This window comes from Empidonax traillii, unplaced genomic scaffold, assembly GCF_003031625.1.
Source record: "Empidonax traillii isolate 1590-97213 ecotype Southwest subspecies unplaced genomic scaffold, ASM303162v1 scaffold38:size1800464, whole genome shotgun sequence".
Classification (NCBI taxonomy): domain Eukaryota; kingdom Metazoa; phylum Chordata; class Aves; order Passeriformes; family Tyrannidae; genus Empidonax; species Empidonax traillii.
This window is the reverse complement of record NW_020955231.1, coordinates 412,509-434,437: the sequence shown is the minus strand read 5'-3', so window position 1 is coordinate 434,437 and position 21,929 is coordinate 412,509. Positions and strand designations below refer to the sequence as shown.

The 21,929-nt window shown below is 42.8% G+C and overlaps 1 long non-coding RNA gene across 1 annotated transcript in view; it reads right to left on the bottom strand.

Moving 5' to 3' along the window:
- Positions 1–21,929, bottom strand: part of LOC114054692 — a 107,298-nt gene that overhangs the window by 48,868 nt on the left and 36,501 nt on the right. The window lies entirely within an intron of this gene.

The following is a 21,929-nucleotide window of genomic DNA, read 5'->3' as shown; positions in this document are numbered from 1 at the left end:
CCCTTCTCAGAATGCCCCTTCTCAGGAGTACCACACTGGTCACAGCACAGGAGAACCCAGTTTTATCTGCTACATTTCCCATGAGATTGTTCCTGGGCCCTTTGAATAATAAGTCAGACAATCAGTTTTCTTGGTTTCACTCATTTCCTCTATGTTTTCAGATTAGATTTGAATGCACTTCTAAAATTCTGCTACCATCCCCACCTTGTCTACTTTTCTTCCTTCCTCTTAGCACCATTCCCCTTATTTTCTATTTTCTCTCCACAGTTTTTCTCTCAAATTTTCCCTGCTAATAAAGTCCCTGTTTCATCTCTTAGATGCTCATAAAAATAGCACATCTTGATTACTTTTGCCCCAGCCCTCCCTTCCCCATTTCACCACCAACCCCCAATTCTATCTCCCAAGAACACTCCCCTGGCCGCACCTTCAAAACCTCCTCTTCCCACACATGTACCCCACCCTGCTTGCTCATTCATTTTCCATCTGCATCTCTCTCCTCCTGGATTCTTCTCTAAGTCTCGGTGATAAAAGTGCCAGATTGGAGTTGCTGTGTAAAGAGGGTTCATTTGCCATTTGCCACCATATGGGCCCAAAAGCAAAATCGTCAGCTAAGCGATTAAATCAAGTATGTCGAACAAAATGTTATGAACTGACATTATGGGTATATAATTTTATGCCATTTGTTGCCATCTGTTTATCTAAACATCCCCCATTCCACACAAACACACAGAAGTCTCTGCCACGCTCACAAGGCTTCAGCACAGGGGTCACAGTACCTCCCTTTTCCTCCTTTTCTCTTTCCCTTATTCTGTCCTTCCATTCTCTGTTTGTCTGCATTCACCATCGACTTGGACTTGGAGTCTGGCCATAGATGTATCCTCCACTGCATTCCAGCACAGATTTAAAGGAAACCACCTCATAATAATCAAGGAGTTTGCCTTAGAGAATGAGGTGTGCCCTCTTGCCTTAAGAGTCTTGCCAAGTTCATTTCCATACAAGAAAATTAAGAAAGTATTTGTCCAGAAGAGGGGGAAGGAGAGAAGGAGATGGGGGGTAACAAATGATGGTCAGCAAATGGGTCTTAGCTGTTGATCCTTATCTGGGACAGAGGAGGGGCAAGTAAAATAAGCTCTGCCAGTTCCTTGATCAGCCAAGCTCTTTCTCTGCTTCATTTGACATTTTCTTGTGTCTCAAAGTGGATCACAGTCTATTTCAAGGTTAGATGGTGGTTGTGACAGACTGCAGACTGACAAGGTGAACGTGTAGCCATCCTGCTATCTATAAGAATGTGTAGGCACCTTCTTCTATAGTAAATGCTCAACAAGCGTAGCACAGGATGAAACCATAAGAGCTCCCCATCCCGTGGACTGAATTATTTCCTAAGTTGTAAGATTGTTCTGAGGAAACTAGAGATAGATATCAAATAGATTATATGTATGCAAAGATAACTTGTTTCTTTCAAAGGAAGAGAAGCTACTTTTCCTACCGATTCAGCCAGAACAGACAGAAAATCCAACATATTTCAAGTCCTTGGAATAGAGAATTGCCCCATTTGCACCACTTTTTACACCCCAGTTTCCATTACCCACATTACTGGTCATACAGATGATTAAGTGGGCCTTCATGATGACCACCAAAAAGGCAAGGCAGTATCTATGTCTGAGGCAACAACAGCTCAATGTATCGATAAGTCTGTTCTCAAGGGCTAGCTTGTGAGTTTGAGAGGGTATTGGCAACCAAGCAAGGAAAATATCTTCAACCACTTACGAGTGTGTCTGTTTAGTGCTGTCTTTTTTTATGAACCACTCTGATGGGTGTACTCCCTTTCCAGATGTCCTTGGTCTTTGGGGGAAATAAGCATATCAGTAATTGTCCCTGTAGTTCTGAATGTAACAAGGTGGGTGGGGAACATTTAGCTTTCCTCCTTCCTGAACAAAATCCAGTCCGCTGTATACCCTGTAAAGAGAGCCAGCTCCTCCTCTGTGAATCCCTCTTTCTCCTCCACATAATTTCAATGAGTTTGAGGGTTCTTGGGGGGAGAAGTGTTGAAGAGGAAAATGGCAATCTCTCTTCACCGTCCAAGTCCCCCATCCTCATTCATGGGGCACTGAACTGAGCCTATGTCTCGCAGCATATGTAAATGGGAAGGTATTATGACTTCAGTACAAATGAAAAACAGTGACCAGGCATTTTTCAAGTGTCTGGAGCACGTTTTACTCAGAAGCCAGCACTTGGCCTCAAAAGTGTATGTATTTCCCAGGCAGTGGGTAGGTTTAGCTGCAAAGTGATTTGGCCATGAGGTATCCCTTTATCTTGGTTTCATTCACCACTGACAGTGCTATATTTAACCTCCCCAGGCCATCTGACCTCTGTATGGAGGAGGTGGAGCCACCCTGGCATATAGCAAGGCTCAGCTCTGCAGCCACACACTGGAACACAGAATGCCACTGCTGCTTCTTCCCAGGGAAACTTTGCATGCACGGGGAAAACTAAACACCTACTTTTAAAAGCTCAGGAGACTCCTACCATTCGAGGGGATTTTAGATAAAGCCCTAAATATTGGCAGTTCACAAATGATTACGCAGCAAGGCCAAACTAATAAATAGGAGCTCCTTCCTTATCAGTACCGTTGCTGATCTTCAGCTAAGGAAGTACAAACACACAGCACTACCAAGGAGGGTCTCAGAACTTGGTAGCGGCAAGTCCTCTATGCACAGTTGCTCTGCTGGAAGCACAATGTACTGGTAAGTTCAGGCCCCCTCAGGTCTGAAAGGAGGTATCTATCTGCCCAGCTATTAACACAGCTTTGCACTGTGTGTGCATGGTTTCTACTTCCGTCCTGCTGTAGGAGAGAAACAGTGGAACACCTCAAAGACCCCTGGAGAGCCTCAGCTAGACCAGAGACAGCAAGTCACCTGCTAAGAAGAACAAGCTGGCATAAGCACAGCCCACCTGTCCTCTGGGTACTGTACCAGCTTCCCATCTGCTCCCAAGTGCATCTGAAGGTGGTAATTTTAATCTAATAAGCATTTGATTACTCTTTTTCTGAAAGGCCACCTCTCTGCAAGCACATCTACAACTACTCCCCTCATCAGACAGGCCCCTTCTTACAGCTTTTGTGACTGCTGGACGTGGCTGTCATCAGAGTTGTAGTACTCAGCTGATGCAGGCAGCTACATTGCTCTTTGCCCCCAAGTTTGATTTCCAGTGAGGGTTAGGAGGAGAGGAGTGGTGGCAAAGTAGCCAGTCAAAACTGCTTCCCAGTACATGACACAAGAATTTTGCTACACTGAATTTGACAGGAACAACCATTCTGCTGCTGTGATGAGCTCTGTCATCCTTGCTTTCCTGCAAGGGATGCTCAACCTCCTACCCGTGTCTCAAGGCTGGCTACATTTCAGGCTCCCTCTAGTAGCATAGAACCACCATGTGGCCCTGGATCAGTCCTTGCAGCAGATTAAGCAGCCATCAGCAACAGGCAGGGACAGGAGCACACCAGCAGACCCTCCAAATTCCTCCAAGTTGGTATGGACACAATGACGTTTAAAACGAGTGCTCTACCAGCTAGAGAACAACTGAGACATTTAATAGTCTTCAGTTGGATATCTGAGCTTAAGCCAATATATTATCAAAACCACCATAAATAACTCCTTTTAAAGGCCACAATAAGAGAAGGGGGGGAAGCAAAGGCAGGATCATATAGAAAAATCATAAATTGAAAGGGATACAACCTTCAATACTTACTGTAACAACACCAGGGAAAAGAGCAACTGATAATGGATAAAAAAGTATGTTATGTCCTGGATATCATCCAGCAAATAGGAGAGCCAGAAAGACAAAATACCAAAGAGTCAAAGATGTATTACAAGGAGTCAGAATGAACACAGTAAATAATACAAGTGGAAAAGCCATGCTGTCTCAGATTCTATGACTGCTAAATCAAAAGCTAAAATAAATTGTGAATCATAATGTAAACAGAAGAATCATCAAAAGGAGGAAACTCCTTGGCTTTTGCAGGACAAGGACAAAAAATCTTTTCCTACTGTACAGAGCTAAAAGGTAACTAACAATGTAAAAAGGAGCATATTTTATTGTCTACAAGAAGCATTGGAGAAAGACTGTCAAATCTTTTTCTGCAGTGGATACATCAGCTGGATTCAAAAAACAGCGCTCTCATTTGTGCAGACTGCACACTCCTTTAGAGAAATGCTGTTTCTGCAGACTGCCATTTGGGTTGTTACTAGAACAACAAACTGTTGATGGTATCATTACAGATGGCATTTTAAACTGGGGTAAAACAGCAGAAGAAAATAATCAAAGGCTCAAGGCGATAGTGAAGAGAGCAAGAGCTGCTGGGCTGAATGAGCATGAAATATGTAAATCCCATTTAGAGAGATAATACAGCCTCCAGCAAAAGCAGAGAAGCATGCAGGTAGATCATGATAAAGTTGAAATCACCATCAATATCCATCCTTCAACATTCAAAGTGGTGCCAACATACCTCGAAAAGGTAAACTGCAAGGAATACATGCCCAAGCTAGCTGTACTAACCAGCACCCTACAGCACCACTCTACAGAACTATCCAAAGAATACAGGATGAAACTCTCAACAAAATAGCATGAAACTGAAAGAGCTAAAGGTGATGTTCCTGTAGGCATTAGGACAGTTAGCACAGAGTTAATCTGTCAGAAGAAATTTCAAAGAGGGTAGCGACATCATCGTTTTATAACATAGCACTGAATATCGAAAAGAGCAACACGTGCCTCTTTGGCATTAACAAAAACTAGACGGATGCAACAAGATCATGGGACAGGATGCAGGATTTCTTTTTTTTCCTCTTTTTCTATTTAATGTATGTTTTCTGAAGTGACCAATAATGCCATTTCATCATTGCCCCCAAAAAACTTTTAAAATAAAGATATACTTTCAAATGAAAGCAGAGGAGAGTTCTGCTGTCCACTGACCCAATCTCCAGGGCATTTAACAGAAGTCTAGAGCTTAATTGTGTGCATATCAATCTCATTTTAAAATTAATAACTAAATTAATAACTATGTCCCACATTCTAGACAATGATCTCCTAGAAAAAAGGCTGCATTTTGGCTGAGATGATTAACACAGAGTTTGGGAAAGCATTCTTCCAAACCACTAGCACAGTTTAAAGCAGAGCACTTCCATCACTAGAGAAGATTCTCTAAAAGTGATGTTTCCCAAAATACTGTGCTGTCTTTATAATATCAGAATTGTATTGGTAATTTGGGAGTTGAGAAATCTTAAAGGCATCTATAAATTATTTTATACAGACCACAGGTGAGCAGAATTCCAGCGGGGGGAAAAAAATGCTGTGACAAGCATCGTCACATGGACGATATGGAATAACATAACCATCTTGTAAAAAGTATTATATGTTTGAAGCCAAACATTTCCACTTCCCCCACATAATTTTATGACAATGTACAAAAGCTAAATGTTCATGTCGTAATTAATTTTTCTAATCCTGGTGTACCTGATTTAGTAACATCTGACAGGTAGCTGTGGCATTCACTGAGGAGGGATTACAAGAATTCAAGCACTATGAAGTAAAGTACCAGGCAAGTACAGAATGCATAGTTCTTCTCAATTCCAGTCCCAGGATGCTGGAAAACAACATCAACCTAATCAACTACCTATTGAAAAAAGTGAAGACCCAGATGCTAGCCTGCATTTAACTTTACTTTGTTACTGGATAGCACTGCTAAACAATCTCATTTTACCTCATGATATTTTTTGCAGAAGAAAGCCTTAAGAAAAGGCATGATGAAACTGATATTACAGGACCTCAGAATCACAGATGTGTGAAATACATACATAATTAATCTGAAACCCAGTATAATTTCCATGGAGATGGTTTTCATTAAATTAAATTTTTTATAATTTCAAAGCAATTGCAATAATAATTTCAGTCAAAATGTGAACAACAGCTCCCACTAAAATGATGATAGTATTGGCAAGGCATTGTGAAATGCATTGGGTTTGTTAGGCAAGCAGTTGAAAAATCAATAAATGGGAAGTCTGATTGACACTATCGGATGTCCTCTTCAGACAAACAGCAGATCACAATGAATACCAGCTCATACTCAGTGGGTTTGAGGAGTCTAGCCCAGGACAACAAATAAGGACAACTTCTCTTCATGATTAGCTACTTCAGATCTTTGGAGAAAGGACAGTTACTTGTAAAGAATCAAACATATACTTCAAGGGAATTTTCCCAGACAGAGCACTTCATAAGCTCTCTGAGACAAGACTGTATTTTCTTTTTCTTCTATACATTACTGGTGCTAGGAAACTCATGGCCAAGAGTCAACTAGCCTTTCATGGCAGCATAGGTGAGAATCTTTCTGAAGACTCACCAAAGCCTTCTCTTTTATACACAGCATCCAAATTACTCCTGCTGACTTGTAGAGACCAAATTCCTTTCTTCAAATTTCTCCTTTTCTTTCTGACATGAGGTGACTCATACACCTCCACTTCTTGTGGTCATGACCTAACTACTGAAGTGCCACAATCATGTTGTAAATACTTCCAGTGAGATGCAAACAGTCAACCACTTCCCAGGATGAGGGTAAGATCTAAAGAACTTTTGAGCTCTGGAATTCTACACCGATGGACAGATGACCAGATAATCCCATTCTACAATATCCATCAGGGATCTAATAAAATCATTAGATGCAGTAAATGCCCTATCTTTTGTAATACAGTCTAGGTTTGTTTACATCCCACCTTTACCAGAAAATACAGGTGGAATCTTTTGGATCTGATACCAGGGACCATCTGTGAATACATACACCTGGCAGAAGCAGTGAAGGGATACCCTGGGCTAAACTCTTAAAAGCATTTCTAAACCAAATAAATAGCTGATAACTCTCAAAGTCTTGCTTCTGCTTCAAGCCTAGCAGGGACTAAAACTCAGATCCTCAACTGTAGGTTGGCATGAAATTTGAATGAAATGAGAGGAAGTTAAGAGCTAAGCTTAGGTATCAGGGAATAAATCATCTGCCACTCTGTGAGAGACAAGCTGTTAGGGGTCTAGAGAAAACAAGTTTAAGAGGTGTCTGCCCATTCCAGAGCTGAATGAATTTCAGAAAAATTGACTCATTTGCAAATAAGAAAGAACTGAATGGTGAATCCAGATCTTTCTTATCCCTTGGTCTCTCCTGTAAAACAGTGCAGGGTACCTGACACACCACAACTGCTGAGCATTTGATTTCACTGCCTGTTTCCTGCACATTGGACTACAGTTCTGTCACTCAAGCCCTGTATTTCAGAAAGAATTGATTCCAGCCCTATTCTTCCTTCTGTGGCACTGGCAGACACTGGGGAAATGATCCACACTGAAAAGAACTATATATTAGCCTTTCCTTCAGTGCTACAGGGGTACTACAAAGAGCCTGGGTTGACATTTCACAGAAAGCAGGGGTGCTCTGTTTACACAGCAGCAACTGAAAAATACTTTGCTGCCTGCAGAGACAAAAAAAGAGGAGACTAAGTTAATACCCAGATGGTGCCTAGCAACTACTACTTACAGGACTAGGTCTTTAAAGAGACCTAGAACGATCATTGCTTACATACGCAAAGCCTAGAGATGCAGGTTGCAAGCAAAAAACATCTTGCAGTGCCTTTCAAAGATGAAGCTTTGCTCCTTCAGCTCAGCAGAAGAAAGAATCCTACCCCTTTGCCTTCCTCCAGATAAGGAAGATCTCCATTGTTGCTCTACAGATGTCAAACGAATCTCATGCATCTGTCCCTCTCTCTTTCCAGAAGGAACAAAATTGCAGTCTAGCCTGACAGGAACCCTGAGTGGAAGGAGAAAGGATCTAGTGGGAAAGATGGATGAGCAGAGATGTAATTCCAGAGGAAAGCTGCTGTCATCCCATTAAAGATGAGGTTAAAGGTAGCAGCAATGAAAGAGTGGGAGATATTTCACTGGGGGAAATGGAGTGGCACTGAGCTTTGAAATTGCACTGCGTGAGAATATTAATAAAAAAGTTAATGACGCAATGTGCTTTTTGCTCCACATTAATTACACTTTTACATTCCAGTTTTTAATGCATTTTACACAAGACTTTATTTTACATTCCAGGAAGGGGAAAATATAATTGCCGCTTTAATTTCTATAGCCAAACCCTGATAAGATCACAGCTGTGAAAATCTCATAAAAAGCTTTAAATTAAGTTAAAAAAACAGTTTCCTTCCCTCCTCCCCTTGCTTCTCTTCCTGCTTGAGGTGCTATCAGCAGACATGGCAATAGTGTTGGTTCAAGGTGATGCTGTTCCCTGGCATGGAGAGACGGTTTCTGAAGTCAGCACCAGGCCTGGACCATCCAACACCACATACACTGCTGGGGCTCATCTACCTCTCTATGCCATCAGTGGGAATAAACCCTCTGCCAAGACCACTTGGGTGTGCAGGGCCCCAGATGTACTATGCATAGCTCTGTTTTTTACCAAAGGCACAGTTTCTGTGCTGGGGCTGCATGTGCACAAACAAAACTGAAGAGATCACACTGTTACAGACTGAGAACTGAGGCCTGGTGAAATAACTGGTTTACATGAGATAAAGGAGAAAGTCTGTGTGAATGACAGGAATTTCAGATTATTGTTTGAATCCTGTCAGAGATGCCTCCCATCACTGCAGAAATAGACAGAACAAATGAGATATCATAAACTGAAGCAGCCTGATGTTCCCACCTTCTTTTGCAAGGGACAGGTTCTGGATCTGTCCACAGTGTCTTCATAGACAATGACTCCTCTACGGCTACAGACTGTGTCAAGTCCTAAGGAATCCCTCCACATACAACCCTGCCTTTGGCTCTGGCTCTCCTTTCACTCAGATGAAAAATCATAGCAGTACCACATTCCTACATCACAACCATCCATTTTCTCTAGGAGCACGAAGAGAGGCCATCTCATCACTTTGCCTATAGCCTTTAGTGCAGCTGAAGCAACACAGCCTCACTGTGAGCACGCCACTCGTACAGGTTGGGTACGGTAGTGTACGAGTCTGTACGTGCTCAAAGCTCTCTGCTGATATTTCCCTGCCGGGAAATGGATGTAGCTATGGAGATGAGTTGAGACTTTTCTTGCAATGGGACAAAACCAAAGGAGAATCAGACCTTCATCTATCCTTAATACCAGTCACCTACAACTTGAAATACTCGAGTAGCCCTTTCCATCCATTTCCTCTTTACTATTTATGCTGGGGATGCTGCGACATTACTTTGATCCTCCTCATCCCAGGAACTCCAGGACAAGCCACTGACTTAGTCATATATGAAAAGGTATCTCTTCCAACGTAATAGCCTAATTTTGTGGATCCTCATCTCAAGATCCTTAACATAAGCTATAGCAGCATAGAAGTGAAAGATCAGATAATCCATCCTCCTGCCCTTGAAAGGATCGTTTATACAAGAATCTTCCGTGACATATGTTCCTATATGGACCAGAGTCACTTCTGTTGGAAGCCTGTGACCTTGCTGAACCACTTCTCCTTGGACTCTGACTTCTTTCCCTCTAAAATGTCCAAACTGGATTTCCCTGTTTTTCTTTCCTGAATTTAAACACAGTACTCCAATTAGACCAGTCTCTGCATTCCTGCCCCACCATTGCCACCTAGGTCTGTTCTTGTGACTTCACTGGAGAAAGATGAAATCTCACCAATGAGCTTCTGCAGCAAGAGGGACTACTCAGAATACCCCATTCAAAAACCCTGTGCAGACTGGACCACAGAGCTAAAGAAAGGTTCACTTCTCCATAGGTTTTGTTGATCCTCTTGAGCTCCTTCTCCAGGATAAGTTCCCAATTTACACCTCTGTAAACAAAAGCAGAATTTATCACTCACACCCATATTATTTTTCTTGATTGTTCCCTACATGCAGAAAGCAGAAGAGGAATGTGTTTTCACAAGTGAAAGAAAGAGGGAGAGAAGAAAATAGGAGAGATTGAGAGAAAGAAAGAGAGAGAGGCTCTAAAACCTCATTTTCCTGGTAATTTACTCTTCTATTCAGTTGAGTCCTGCTGCTCGTAAGCCTATTCCTGTTACAATATTAGATATAAACAAGTAAACTGTGTAATGGATCACATTAAGCAGGCCCTGCATCTTGAGGCAGGATTTAATTTGCATGGCAGATTATCTTGTCTGCAGTAGGAGAGGCACCCTGGGGCACTGACTGCATTAATAGGATCTAGTCTCTTAAAATCCATTAAGTCAATTGAGTGGACCAGTCTATAATCTCATTTCAAATCCAGCGTGAAAATGCTTAAACACTAGCCCTATGACTCCGACAGCAGAGAAGTGACTAAAGGGACACTGGAGACCACACTGTGCCATATTGCCTGCCTGCTGGGAGTAGGGAAAAGATGGAAAAAGGGTAGGGCTCATTCTCTTTTAGCGAACTCCATTCAGAAAGATGCTGGCAGGAGGAGTGAGTTGAGTAGAGGAGGCAGGAACTATGTAAGGGGAAAGACTGTGGAGTTTATCCCAAGCAATGACAGTGAGTTTTTAAACAATGTTGTCAATTGGCTGATGACATTTTGGACACCTGCTTGCTCTGACACAGTAAGAAATACTGGACAGTGAAGAGGGTATGCCTTTACAGGAGCGTTCTACTATGAGTCACAAGAATTGGGATTTTCCTACTGTCTCGAAAAACAGAATTACTCTGGGAAAGTGGAGTTACAATGAAAATACAGGACTGGAATATGAGAACGTTAAAATTGTGGAATCCTAGGCTTTTGGCCTCTCTGCTCTGGACTGCCACCAGCAGGAAATGTTCTTGAACTCAAATATATTTGCACAAGGTTATTCTTGGCCTAGCTGATCAGAGTAAAATTTTCGCATTTGCCCCAAAGGAGAAAATTAGATAGAGCCTCAATTTATCTTAACCTTGTCCACAAGGTACCCTAAGTAAGAACAGTTTTTGGTTTGGATATATGTAAACTATTTAGCATAAAGGGTCTCCAGTCAGAGGTCTGGGTACCTTGACCACATTACACTAACCTTGTAACCACAAATAGCAAAAATAGTAGAAAACAGACAGATAGAAACTCAAAAGGAAGAAAAAAGACATAATAGCATGACCTAAAAACTGAAGGAGTAAGAAACCTCCAGGACCAGATGGCATTTATGCAAACACTCTAAAGAAATCAAAGTACAAAGAAGTTACTAACAAACCCATTCAATTTATCATTAAAAACAGCCACTCTCCCACCAGGCTGGAGGGGAGCCAACACGCTGCACTTCTTTTAAAAGAGGTGCTAAGGGCAATCATGGGAATTATAGACCTCAGTGAGCCTTACGCCAGTACCAGGAAAAATAGCAGAGAAAATCATTAAAGACAGAGTTATAAAGCACCAGGCACAGTGAGTGTAATGTGGTAAAGAAGCAGCTTGGGTTCTCCAAGCTGACTTTCTGACCTGCTGGTGTTCCTTGGAAATGTCAGCAGCTCAGAAGAAGCAATGATAAGTAGGAGTCACCTAGCTATTAAGGATTTAACAAAAATCACATTCAAAAATTTTAGGGCTCCACTCCTAATATGCATAAGCCCTAAGGGTGGAATTTTACAGCACACCACTGATTTGAAGGAAAAAAAAAAGAAAAGTATTAAAGTGGTACCAAGTCCTTGTGAGAATCCTATTCCTCATAAACTGTGGCAACATCTCTAGGAGGGCTCAAACTTAGACACTAAAACCCAAGACAGGCTTCTCCAACACAAGCTACAGTTGAGCTGTAGCAGTCACCTCCAGGAGGTTGGTGAAGTGCCTGATTCCTGGGCCACACAAAGGACTACATTTCCTGGATACCTGCAGTGGATGTCAGATGACCATACCAGCTACATCCTCAATACTGTAGCATGTTGGGAATAGGCTTCTGCTGAAAGGGCTGTAGCAGCACTGTTCAATAGGCCACTGTTGGAGTGGCAGAATATTGCCCAGAGTCATTCCAAGCTGCTGTGAGTGAGGCTACCCCATGATCCCACAGGATACAAAAGAACAGAGGCAAATTGATCAAGCATTTAGGCAAAACCCAAAATGACACCTGTAAAGAAAACCTGATCCACAGCCAATAAATCACCCACTTTCAGTCTCACAATTGTGTGGTTTTGCTCTGATGTATTTATAGTGTCTTGGATCTAGTTGATTTACATGCTTCCATTTCTTATTCCTTCCCAGCTGGAGATCTCCCAGTTTACCATGCCTGGCAGCACTCAGCCTGTTAAAAGTCTCAGCACCAGTCCTTCTCTGCCAACACACAGCTTCTCCTTCCTAGCCTTTAAAATGCTGCCAGACCTGCTGCCCAAAGCAATTGTGTCATGGGAGCCCAAGGGAATGCTATTAATCCAGTGGTGAATACCAGTCATAATGAGTCCAATATATTCTCCATTTCAAGAAATCTCTCAACTCTGATTTCTAGATGCTATATATCAGAGAGATCACTATATACCCATCCTGTTCGTATTCGCTTCCCTAAATACTCACTTTGTAGGCAGACAAGATTGCATGAAAGATGGATATTTGGTTTGGTCTGGTGCAGCAGATTTTATATTCCAAGCAATGGACTATTACATACCAGTTTTCACAAAATTGCAGAGGCACAAGCACAGCTCCACTCTTTTCCTTCAGAGCTGTTTACTCTTGAGTGTCACCCTCCCCAAATGGACACAAACATTCACACAGCAGTCCCTGCTCAAACTCAACATTTTCTCAGCAGTCCTTACCCAAACTGCTGAACATAACCTCCAGGGTCATGACAGGTAATGGCAGTCACGCTCCTTTGAACTCTAAAATTGCACTAGGCAGCACTACAGGACCCCTGACGGGGTAGGTGCCCGCAGACAAATATCCCTTCTACAGGCAAGTTGATATAAGAAGAGGAAGCAATTCTGCCTGGGGTAAACAACTGCTTTATGCCCTGGAGAGATGCAGAAGGAAATCTTCAGCACATATGGTTTTATTGCTGGTTTTGGGCCATTCCCTGCTGTCTAAAGGAGGCTTGTGGCTTAAAGACACAACAAAGGCTGTCACCTTTTCTTAAAAATATACCGTGACATTGGTGAACTGCAACTCGCACATCATCCTGTGCACTCCCGATTGGTCATGTGATGTCCTCTGTTATCACAGATCGACACTACTCCTTTTCTTTGAAGGAAAGAGAGAACCATCAGCTGTTTTCAAATCACAGCATCAGCTACCTCTCCCACACAAACCACAGATCAAAGGTTTCCACTTTCCAAACCACAGAGAGGTCCCAGGGGCTCCAAGAAGCAGATGTCTAGCACACTTTCTACTAGACACTGTGCAGTCTTTGCAACATGTGGTAGAAGGAAAAACAGTTCACTTTAGAAACTCCAGGCACATACCCGAGAAATACAGAATCACTCAGGCACTGGTACCTGCCTGTAGGGAGGCACAGCAGAAACTGAGGAGAGTGAGAACTGTTATACAGTTGGTGATACACAGCTCCAGTGTGGAGCACTGGCTTGTAAATTGGATGCAAACAGCACAACAGGAGAAATGCACTTCTGTACTTTGAAATTACAGCAGGATACACCAGGAATCAATTTGACACCCCCCATTTTGCTCTTCACCTTCCATTTTACAATGGAGCAGCTCAGCTCCACCCACTCCACATATAAAGAACTGAATGTGTTCCCTTCCTGAAGCCATCAGTATCTGCTCGAGCCCGACGAGGTATTGAAAGGACAGTTCCAAGAAGCAGGGACTGCCCCATTCATCTCCCTGAGTGGCTCACTTGCCTCCTGATGACAACCTGCTAAGTATCTTCACTTAATTAGTCCACTGTTCCTTGAAGCAAGTAAGAATGCAATGTGAAGACTGTGCTAGGACTATCTTTATATAAGCTAGTCAAAAGAGACAGTTCATTTTGTTGGAAAGAGAGGGATGCCTCAACTTACCTTTCCCTCATCAAGAACGACTCAGATTCAACAGGCCCAAAAAGACACCAAGACAGACAAAAAACTGGAAATCACAAAGCTCTTCAGGGAGCCCTCCAGAGCCCATAGTGTGACTGAGTGGATGCTGTGGGCTTCTGGTGTGCTTCAGATAAGCGTCTATCTGCATTTAGTTGGTCACAAATTGCGCTTAAGTGAGGATGCAGAGGAAAAATGCAGTTTTAGGAGACTAACAGGAACATTAGTGAGATCTCTGGCTTGAAGAATTGAGGAACAGAGAACAAAAAGCAAGGCTAGTCTCTCTTGCCAATTTAAATATATATACCTAAATAGAAAGAAATAAAATAAAGGATAAATACGAGAATTTTTAAAACTTTGAAAATAAGTCTAATATGTCAACACTACAACCTTATCCAGGACTGGCAAGTATGCCATCAGTGTGCAGTGAAGAGTGTGAGAATAGACAGTAGGATTTGGCATCCATGATGTGAGCTTTACTTAACACAAAAAGAAAGATGGGTTTCCATGGGCCTCAGCCAGTGAGAGACGAAAGATGAGCTTCCATCCAATAACAAATTCATTAATTTTCCTTATCAAACGTGCTGAGCCAAGGCACATCCCCCAACTGGGAGAAACTAGGAGCTGCCATTTCCTGGAGTGTCACTGTACACTGGTTGAGCTGCAGACAATCACTAAAGCATGACGAGTATATCTGCTGAAGACTAAGGACTGGATGATCAGCAATCCAATCCTCTCTTTGGCAGCCCATTGCAATGCCAAAAAACGCATATGAAAGCTGAAGTGTATAGGTCAGACTCATCCCTTGGTAGATCCACAGAATTTAACTGCCTTATCAGAAATGGCTTTTGCCCAACATGTCTGTGACAGTCAAAAGTAGGCATGGTCTACAAAAAACTTTGGCTTAAACACTGAATGGGGATCATCTACAGGGCCTTTAACTAAAATTAAACATGAAGACTAACACCTTCAGTGAGTGCAGAAAAAAGACCTCAGCCAAAAGGAGAGAGGAAGAGTGTTAGGAGAGGTCACTTGCAATCCATCCTTCATGTTCTGGGTGGCGGCATTTGTTTAACCGTAACATTGGTTCTTTCCAAGTCTATGCTACAGCATTAGCAACATGCTTGCTTCCACGTATAGATGCCTTTGCATCCTGTCACACAGAGTACAGTTGTCTATTCTCCAAGCATATGGAAAGCTAACTTTACATAGTGAATATTTTATTTTAAAGAGAGAGTTCTGCTAGAACCTTCTCTTTCTATGCAAAATAGCCTAGAAAGATAACATAAAAGCAACATAGAGATCAGTTTAATTTGCTTGGTAATACAGACGTTTTTGCATGTGCTAACCTGTTCATGTACTCTCAAGCTCAAGCGGCAGCATCTAAAAGAACATTCTGCACTGAGATGTGCCCATCTGAGAGCACAAGCCCTTCTGGGTCTGTATCTAGGAAACACAGAGACCTCAACTGCACTAAGGGACCAGGGTGTAAGGTGAGGAAGATGAAAGCAAACATTGGTAAGCAGCTAGTGAGGGAGTCCCACTTATTCCTTCGCCTAGATGCTGTGTCTACCTTCCTATTCTGTGGTGTCTACAACATGTATGTGTAAATCTGAAGCCTTCAGTCTTCCCTACCCACAGAGCTATAACCTTGGTGGTCCCAGATTCCCAGGGAAAGGGACTTTCAATATGTGGCAAGGCAGCAGTTGAAGGTGCTCAAGCTGTTTGTCTTCTCAGTGCTGCAGTAATTTCCCAGCTGATTTCTGAACTCCAGAAGAAAGGACAAGGATGGAGGGGAGGAGGGGAATCAGAGGAAATGATGACTTCATCATTCAACAAGAGTTTGTGAGAAAGCAGGTTATGTTGGGGGACCACCAAACGCGACAGTCTTTCATTGCCCCACCTCCCACAATGCAAAGGTGCAGTGTTACCTCTTCTCCCACCCCCCCATCTCATCTACCCCCCCGACAGAGTATTCCTGAGCTCACCATATAATGCAGTTTTTCATGGCATGCCTGCTTATCAGGACTCTGAAACTATGTGAGACATGCATGCAGACAATGGGCCTGTCTCTCAGCCACAGAGGGCTCTGAAGGGATCCCTTTCAGCGCTCACAGATTGCTCTGTGTTCCCTTAATTGACAGACCCGGCCAAGTCTGACAGCAGTGGCGTGCAGCTGGTACAGGCTGCTCTGTCTCAGGTAGGCCACCTTTCAGCAGGGAAATTGCTTTTGATTGGCTTTATTGGAAGTACCTTCTCTTATTCAGCTGGCAAAAAAACCTCTTGTATTTAACAGCTGACAGTTTAGGACCAAACTCTCTTTCCCAAAAGGTTCCCTCTTTTCCCTGTAGACCTAAAGACTCTATCTTGAAAAGGACTAGACCTCATCCATAAGGAACAACTTTATTTGGTCAGAACTGCTAAGGCTCTGGGATTTTCTGGAGCCTAGGGTTTTGTATTTCTCCAATCTCCAAGATTTGGCTATGGCCTGAAAAAACTAAGATCACAAAGCAAGATCAGAAGAGCTGACAAACAGGAAGAGGAGGTTCTTGATTTTAGTGCCTGCTCTGGAGCTTCAGTGTGAGTTTAGGCTGCAGGAGGCCTGCAGAAGTTGGTCTACCTTCTCCTAGTAGTTGATAGAGGATGGACATGAAATTCCACTCAAAATATTTTCAGCCTCATGTATTTGTGGCACTAGTTATTTACAAAGATTCTTTAGTGTGCAAATGAGCATTTCCTGGTGGGGAAAAAAAAAGAAAAAGAAAAAAAGAGGGCAGTGACACTGATATGCTCTTCTTTAAGTTGGTAGCCTGAATCTGGCTATCCTGTCTTTTCTTCCACTTTCTGGTATGATAGATGAAGCTGTTCAAGTTGTCACATACTTCATGGGCAGCCAAATGCACTCCTTAGTTCTTTTCTGTAATCGGCAAGAACTGAATAAGGCTTCAGTTTTATCAGGAGATGGTGTAAAAGTAATCATCAATGCCTTCCATAGCCTTTTTTCAAAAGTTTCGTTGGCCTTAAGATGTTTTTTCTGTTTTTCAAATAAAAATTTAAAGCACTTGGCTTTCCATCACAATTTATTATAGCACTTCTGCCTGGCTTTGCTTGAAAATGTATAGAACCAGGTTAAATTTTTAGGGGTCATTAGTAAATATCACTTTGAGAACCCACTCTGAAACCTGGGAAAACTGAACTAAACTACTTTGGCACTCAATGAGTTATGCTCCTCCAGAAATGATTACTCCAATGACCTAACCAACCAGGTTTTCAATTAATGGAGAAAAGAATGAGAAATAGAAAGGAAAAGCATGAGTTCAAATAATTACCAACTGCACCTTTCTCAAAGTACAGCAAGAAGAATCTAAAGCTCTCCTTTCAGATTTCCTGGTATAGGAACAGCTGTGGCAGTGAGTGGCTTCCTAATACTTGCAGTAACACACAAGCCAGCATGTCTGTGCCAAGTCTCAGGACTTTCTCAGCTGCTCTCCGGGGTGCCACTAAGTTGCAGCTGACCTATTGGATGTGCTGCTACTCAGACACTCCAGACCACTTCTCCCACCCATTCCTCCTTCTCTATCCAGTCTTATTAGCAACTGTTTCCACGGGGCAAATGGTGCTTTCCTAGACAATGCTCTTCTCATCAGTGTCTCTCATTTGCTGCTTCCTCATTTGTATGATACCTGTGCTTTAACCAAAACATGCACTCCACAAAATATCTGATTTGCCTGATAAAGATTTTTAAAATAGCTTCTTTCCCACATACAAAGCTTTTGCATTCTAGGGTTGTAAGGTAGAGTATCCACTCCTGTAAGACCCTCAGGCAATTTCTTTGTTCAGCTTCATATACAGTGTTGCAACTACATAATTTCTCCCCAGTTATGACAGCATCTTTTTTAAATTGAAACTTTGTGAATAAAAGAAAACATAAAAGCAAGTTAAAGCTGTGGCAAACTTGCACACAGATCCCTTTCTCTCTACCACAGCACAGCATGATTTTCCTGTGCTTCAAGGCTCCATCCTTCCATCTCCTTCTAGGAAACGCTTCTCTTCAGGTATCAAACTACTAGAAAGAGGATCCCCCAGACCCTGCCTGTTCAAGAGAGGGAGAGACTCCAGAGGAAGGCACAGGTGCTGCTGCAGTAGACTCCATGCTTGAGAGTCATTTCACAGTTTAGCCAGTTGTGCCCCCTCTGCTGAAGCCTCTACAAGCAGTCAGCAGAGGTGAGGACTGAGGGGACCGACACCCACCACCAATACAATGACTGCATGTCTACTGGTCTCGCCCTGTCCAGGTCTTGGCCAAGACACTAGAGCAAAAACTTGTTATGTGATCAAAGCACCGAGCTAGATTTGGGGAATCAGCGTTCCCTTTTAAAAATGGCATAAGATGCTCTAAATTTCTTTTCAAAAATTTCAGACATTTCCCTGAAAAGTACGGACCACATTTGCTACAGGACTTTAAGTTTCTGCTGCTGTCTCTCAGCTATGTAGGGTATTTCAAAACAGTGGTGCTTAATCCTTTATATATTATTGCTACAGAGAGAATGGTAATTTCTAGCAGAAGGTCCAGACATTAACCATGAGAAATATCACAGTGTTATGCAAAACATCATCACAAGCTGTTCCTATAAATATTGCCTCTCTGGGCATTTTCTATGTGACACCAGTGAAATCCTTCTCTCTCTCTTCTGCATACATCTCTGTATGATATTATTGTTTCTTAGTTCTTGCTGATTTTACAGGATATATTCTGAGTTCAAAGGGACCCACAAGGATTTATCAAGTCCAACTCTTAAGTGAATGGCTCATACAGAGATCAAACCCACAACCTTAGCGTTATCCAGCACCATGCTCAAACCAACTGAGCTAATCTCAGGGTCATTTTTATTATATTGGTCTGTACTTTCCTTTGTTCAATGTCATCTGAAATGGTTGCTTGAACAGAAGGTGATGTAGAGTCACAGGGAGGTATTTTTAACAGAAAACTACCTTGTAGGATTTCCTAAAGATGCTCAGAAACTGAATGCATCTGCTCCCTTAAGTCTAATCTCCTTTCCAAGGAAAGTTCTGCTGCATCCCACCTCGAGCACGTTCTGTTCCTAGAAGCTCTGATACACTAGTTGCTAGATGAAAAATCTGACCTTTAAGGCAGGTAAGTCTTATACCTTTGGAACAAATCACTACAGCTGAGATCCTCTTGTTTGAAGACAGTGTCAATTAGACTGGGTATGTTACACTGACAGGGCAGCCTACAGGCTCCACTGCACACTGCAGAAGCACAGGGTAAACGTATGGGGTAGCCATCCCACATGGGGTGCACCTCAACCTCCAGGGAACTCAGTTCTGTGTGCACTGCATGATATAGGACACGGAGTTTCCGCTAGGCATAAACTCTTGGGTCTGATGTTCCTCTTTTTCAAGCACAGAAGAATTTAGACTTTTTGCTAGGTGGACTGACATGCTCTGGGCTAGGACAGATATCAGAAGCACGCCTGCACTGTCACAAACATTATCCTGATACTTAACATCATCCCTTTGGCAACCACAGACTTATATTTTGATTTATAACCCAGCAATCTTTCCCAGGGTTTATAACATTCTTTCAGTACATGACAACACGTGCCATTGGGTCCAGCAAGGACCCTTTCTCTAGGGCTATTGGGAAAAAGTAAAAAAGAGTGGCCAGAAAAGCACTGAGAAAGACACAACTGTGGCACAAATTTCAATTGAAGGGGGATCTATCTGCAAGGCTTTTTTTCTCCATGTGAAAGCTCTTCACTGGGAAAGTCTCCAAGCCCAGGAGGAGAGGCCCAGAGGGAGGGAAGAGTAAGAGGCCCTGAGGGCAGCCAGCAAAAAAGGTTTCTGACTATGCTAGATGACACTTGGATAAATAAAAAACACTGTCATGCCCTGATGCTATCTGGGCTAGGAGGGTGACCAACCACTCAGGGTCTGAAAGGCTCTGAAGTTACTGTGCTGGCAAGTCCAGCATTTTCATCATGACCCCTCCAATGGGAGTCTGGAGTAACTATGCAAGTTACTATGGCATTTCAAGCAACATTTCAAATAACTATGCTTGTAGCCTGAAGGAAGGTTTTGCTAAGCTCCCAGTGCTGGCTAGCCAGGCAAGGGCAGGAAGTCCAAGGGACATACTCATGAGTCAGAGGCTCTGGGCCTCTCCCAGTCACTGAGGGCAGAGAAAGAGAAAGGCTATGAAGGAGCATAGGGGGTGGCAAGGAAGAGAGATGTTCGAGGGCTGTATATAATGACTGCCATGGGGCCAAGCACATAGCCAGGGCTCTCAAGCAACCCTTACAAGGTAACGTCAGTCATTTTCACTGGTGGGGGAGGTGAGGAAGAGTAGGAGAGTAGCTCAGCTGCAGCAAAGCCACACAAAGTTGGTCTGTTCGGCTGCCTTTGTGGCACTGTTGTATTTATTGAAGGCAGCAGCAGTTTGTTCTGTCCTTTCAGTTACTGTACGGGACCCGATCAGGGTGCAGATGGGACTACAAAGCAGCCCTTGTTGTCAGTAATGTGACTCACATGTCAGGCTCTTATTTGCTGTCAGTGGCTTTATTAAAGTCTACAGTTTCAGACCCTAGACCCTTGCCTATTGTATCCCCTGGCCCCAGAGATTCTCTTAGGGAGCGCTCACAATTACCAACTCTCTCACAAGAGCACACAAACACACTGAGCTGGCATAGCAACTGCGCACTCAGGGGTGATGCCCAGGCTAAAGCCAAGCTGGGGCACTTTTCCTCTTTAAAACTAATACATTTACAGAAATGGAAAGGACAGAGAAGAGAGCATGTCTGGCACAGGATCTCTCCCTCTAAGACCATCTGGTAATTTTCACATTCACTTACATACATTTATTCACACATTCTGCACTTGGAAATACACTAATACTCACACTCACGGTCACATATGCATTCATGGGTATGTTCTCCCCTATGGTAACATACACATTCACATATGTGCTTCACTCATATGGTTGTGCCAGTATAAACGCACAGATGGGCAGAACATCTGCACATTGCACACCACACACAGTCACATGGACATGTCCCCCCACAGGTCTCACAGCCCTCAGTGTCACACACAGGCAGGTACACTGACTCTCACCACTGCATTCCCACACTCAGTTATGCACAGCTCACAGATCATACTCTCATATTGATCATGTTCTCACAGACTCAGCAGGCACTGGTGTGGCTGCACAGTCACTGCTACAGGCAGATGAGAATTTCCACAAAGTCACTCACATCTTTTCACTTACAACTGCTTCAAGTAGAACAAAATTCCCATTTCAGATACTCAACCAAAGTTAAAGACTTGTTTCCTGGGCAAGTCTTCTTGTAAAGGCTCAGGCTCTGACCTCTACATAAATGAAGAACAATTTCTCTGACATTACTAGACATTAGTGTTGCTGTGAACAGAATCCTCACTTCCTTCTTACATGAAATTACTCTTCAGTGTCATGGTTCTTCCTCACCACCAAAGGGTTCTCTTTCTAACCTTTAACTAGAACGCAGGATACTTGCCACCAGTCCTGCTACAGTGCACGAAGTCTGTCCCTCTGAATCAGACAACTACAGAGAAAATCATGAAACAAGATATCAAGACTACTAAAAACTGCTAGAATAAGAACGGAGAAAAACAGGACATAAGCATCCAGGGAAAATATCTTGCATAAAGAGAAAAAAACAAGCAACCAAAAAAGCCAAACCAAAACCACACAGGTTTGAGAATGAGAATGCAAATACTATGATAACAAAGGAGGACTGGCTTGGACTTCTGTATTGGATTAGACACAGTGTCTCACTGTTTCTGTTCAAGAGTCACTTCAACAGCAATGAAATAACCATCACAGCTACATGTGCTATGCACTCCAAGGCAGAAAAGTCATATAAGCCCAAGCTTATTCTCATTTCTGCTCAAAAAGAGCTTATGCCTACGCTTGG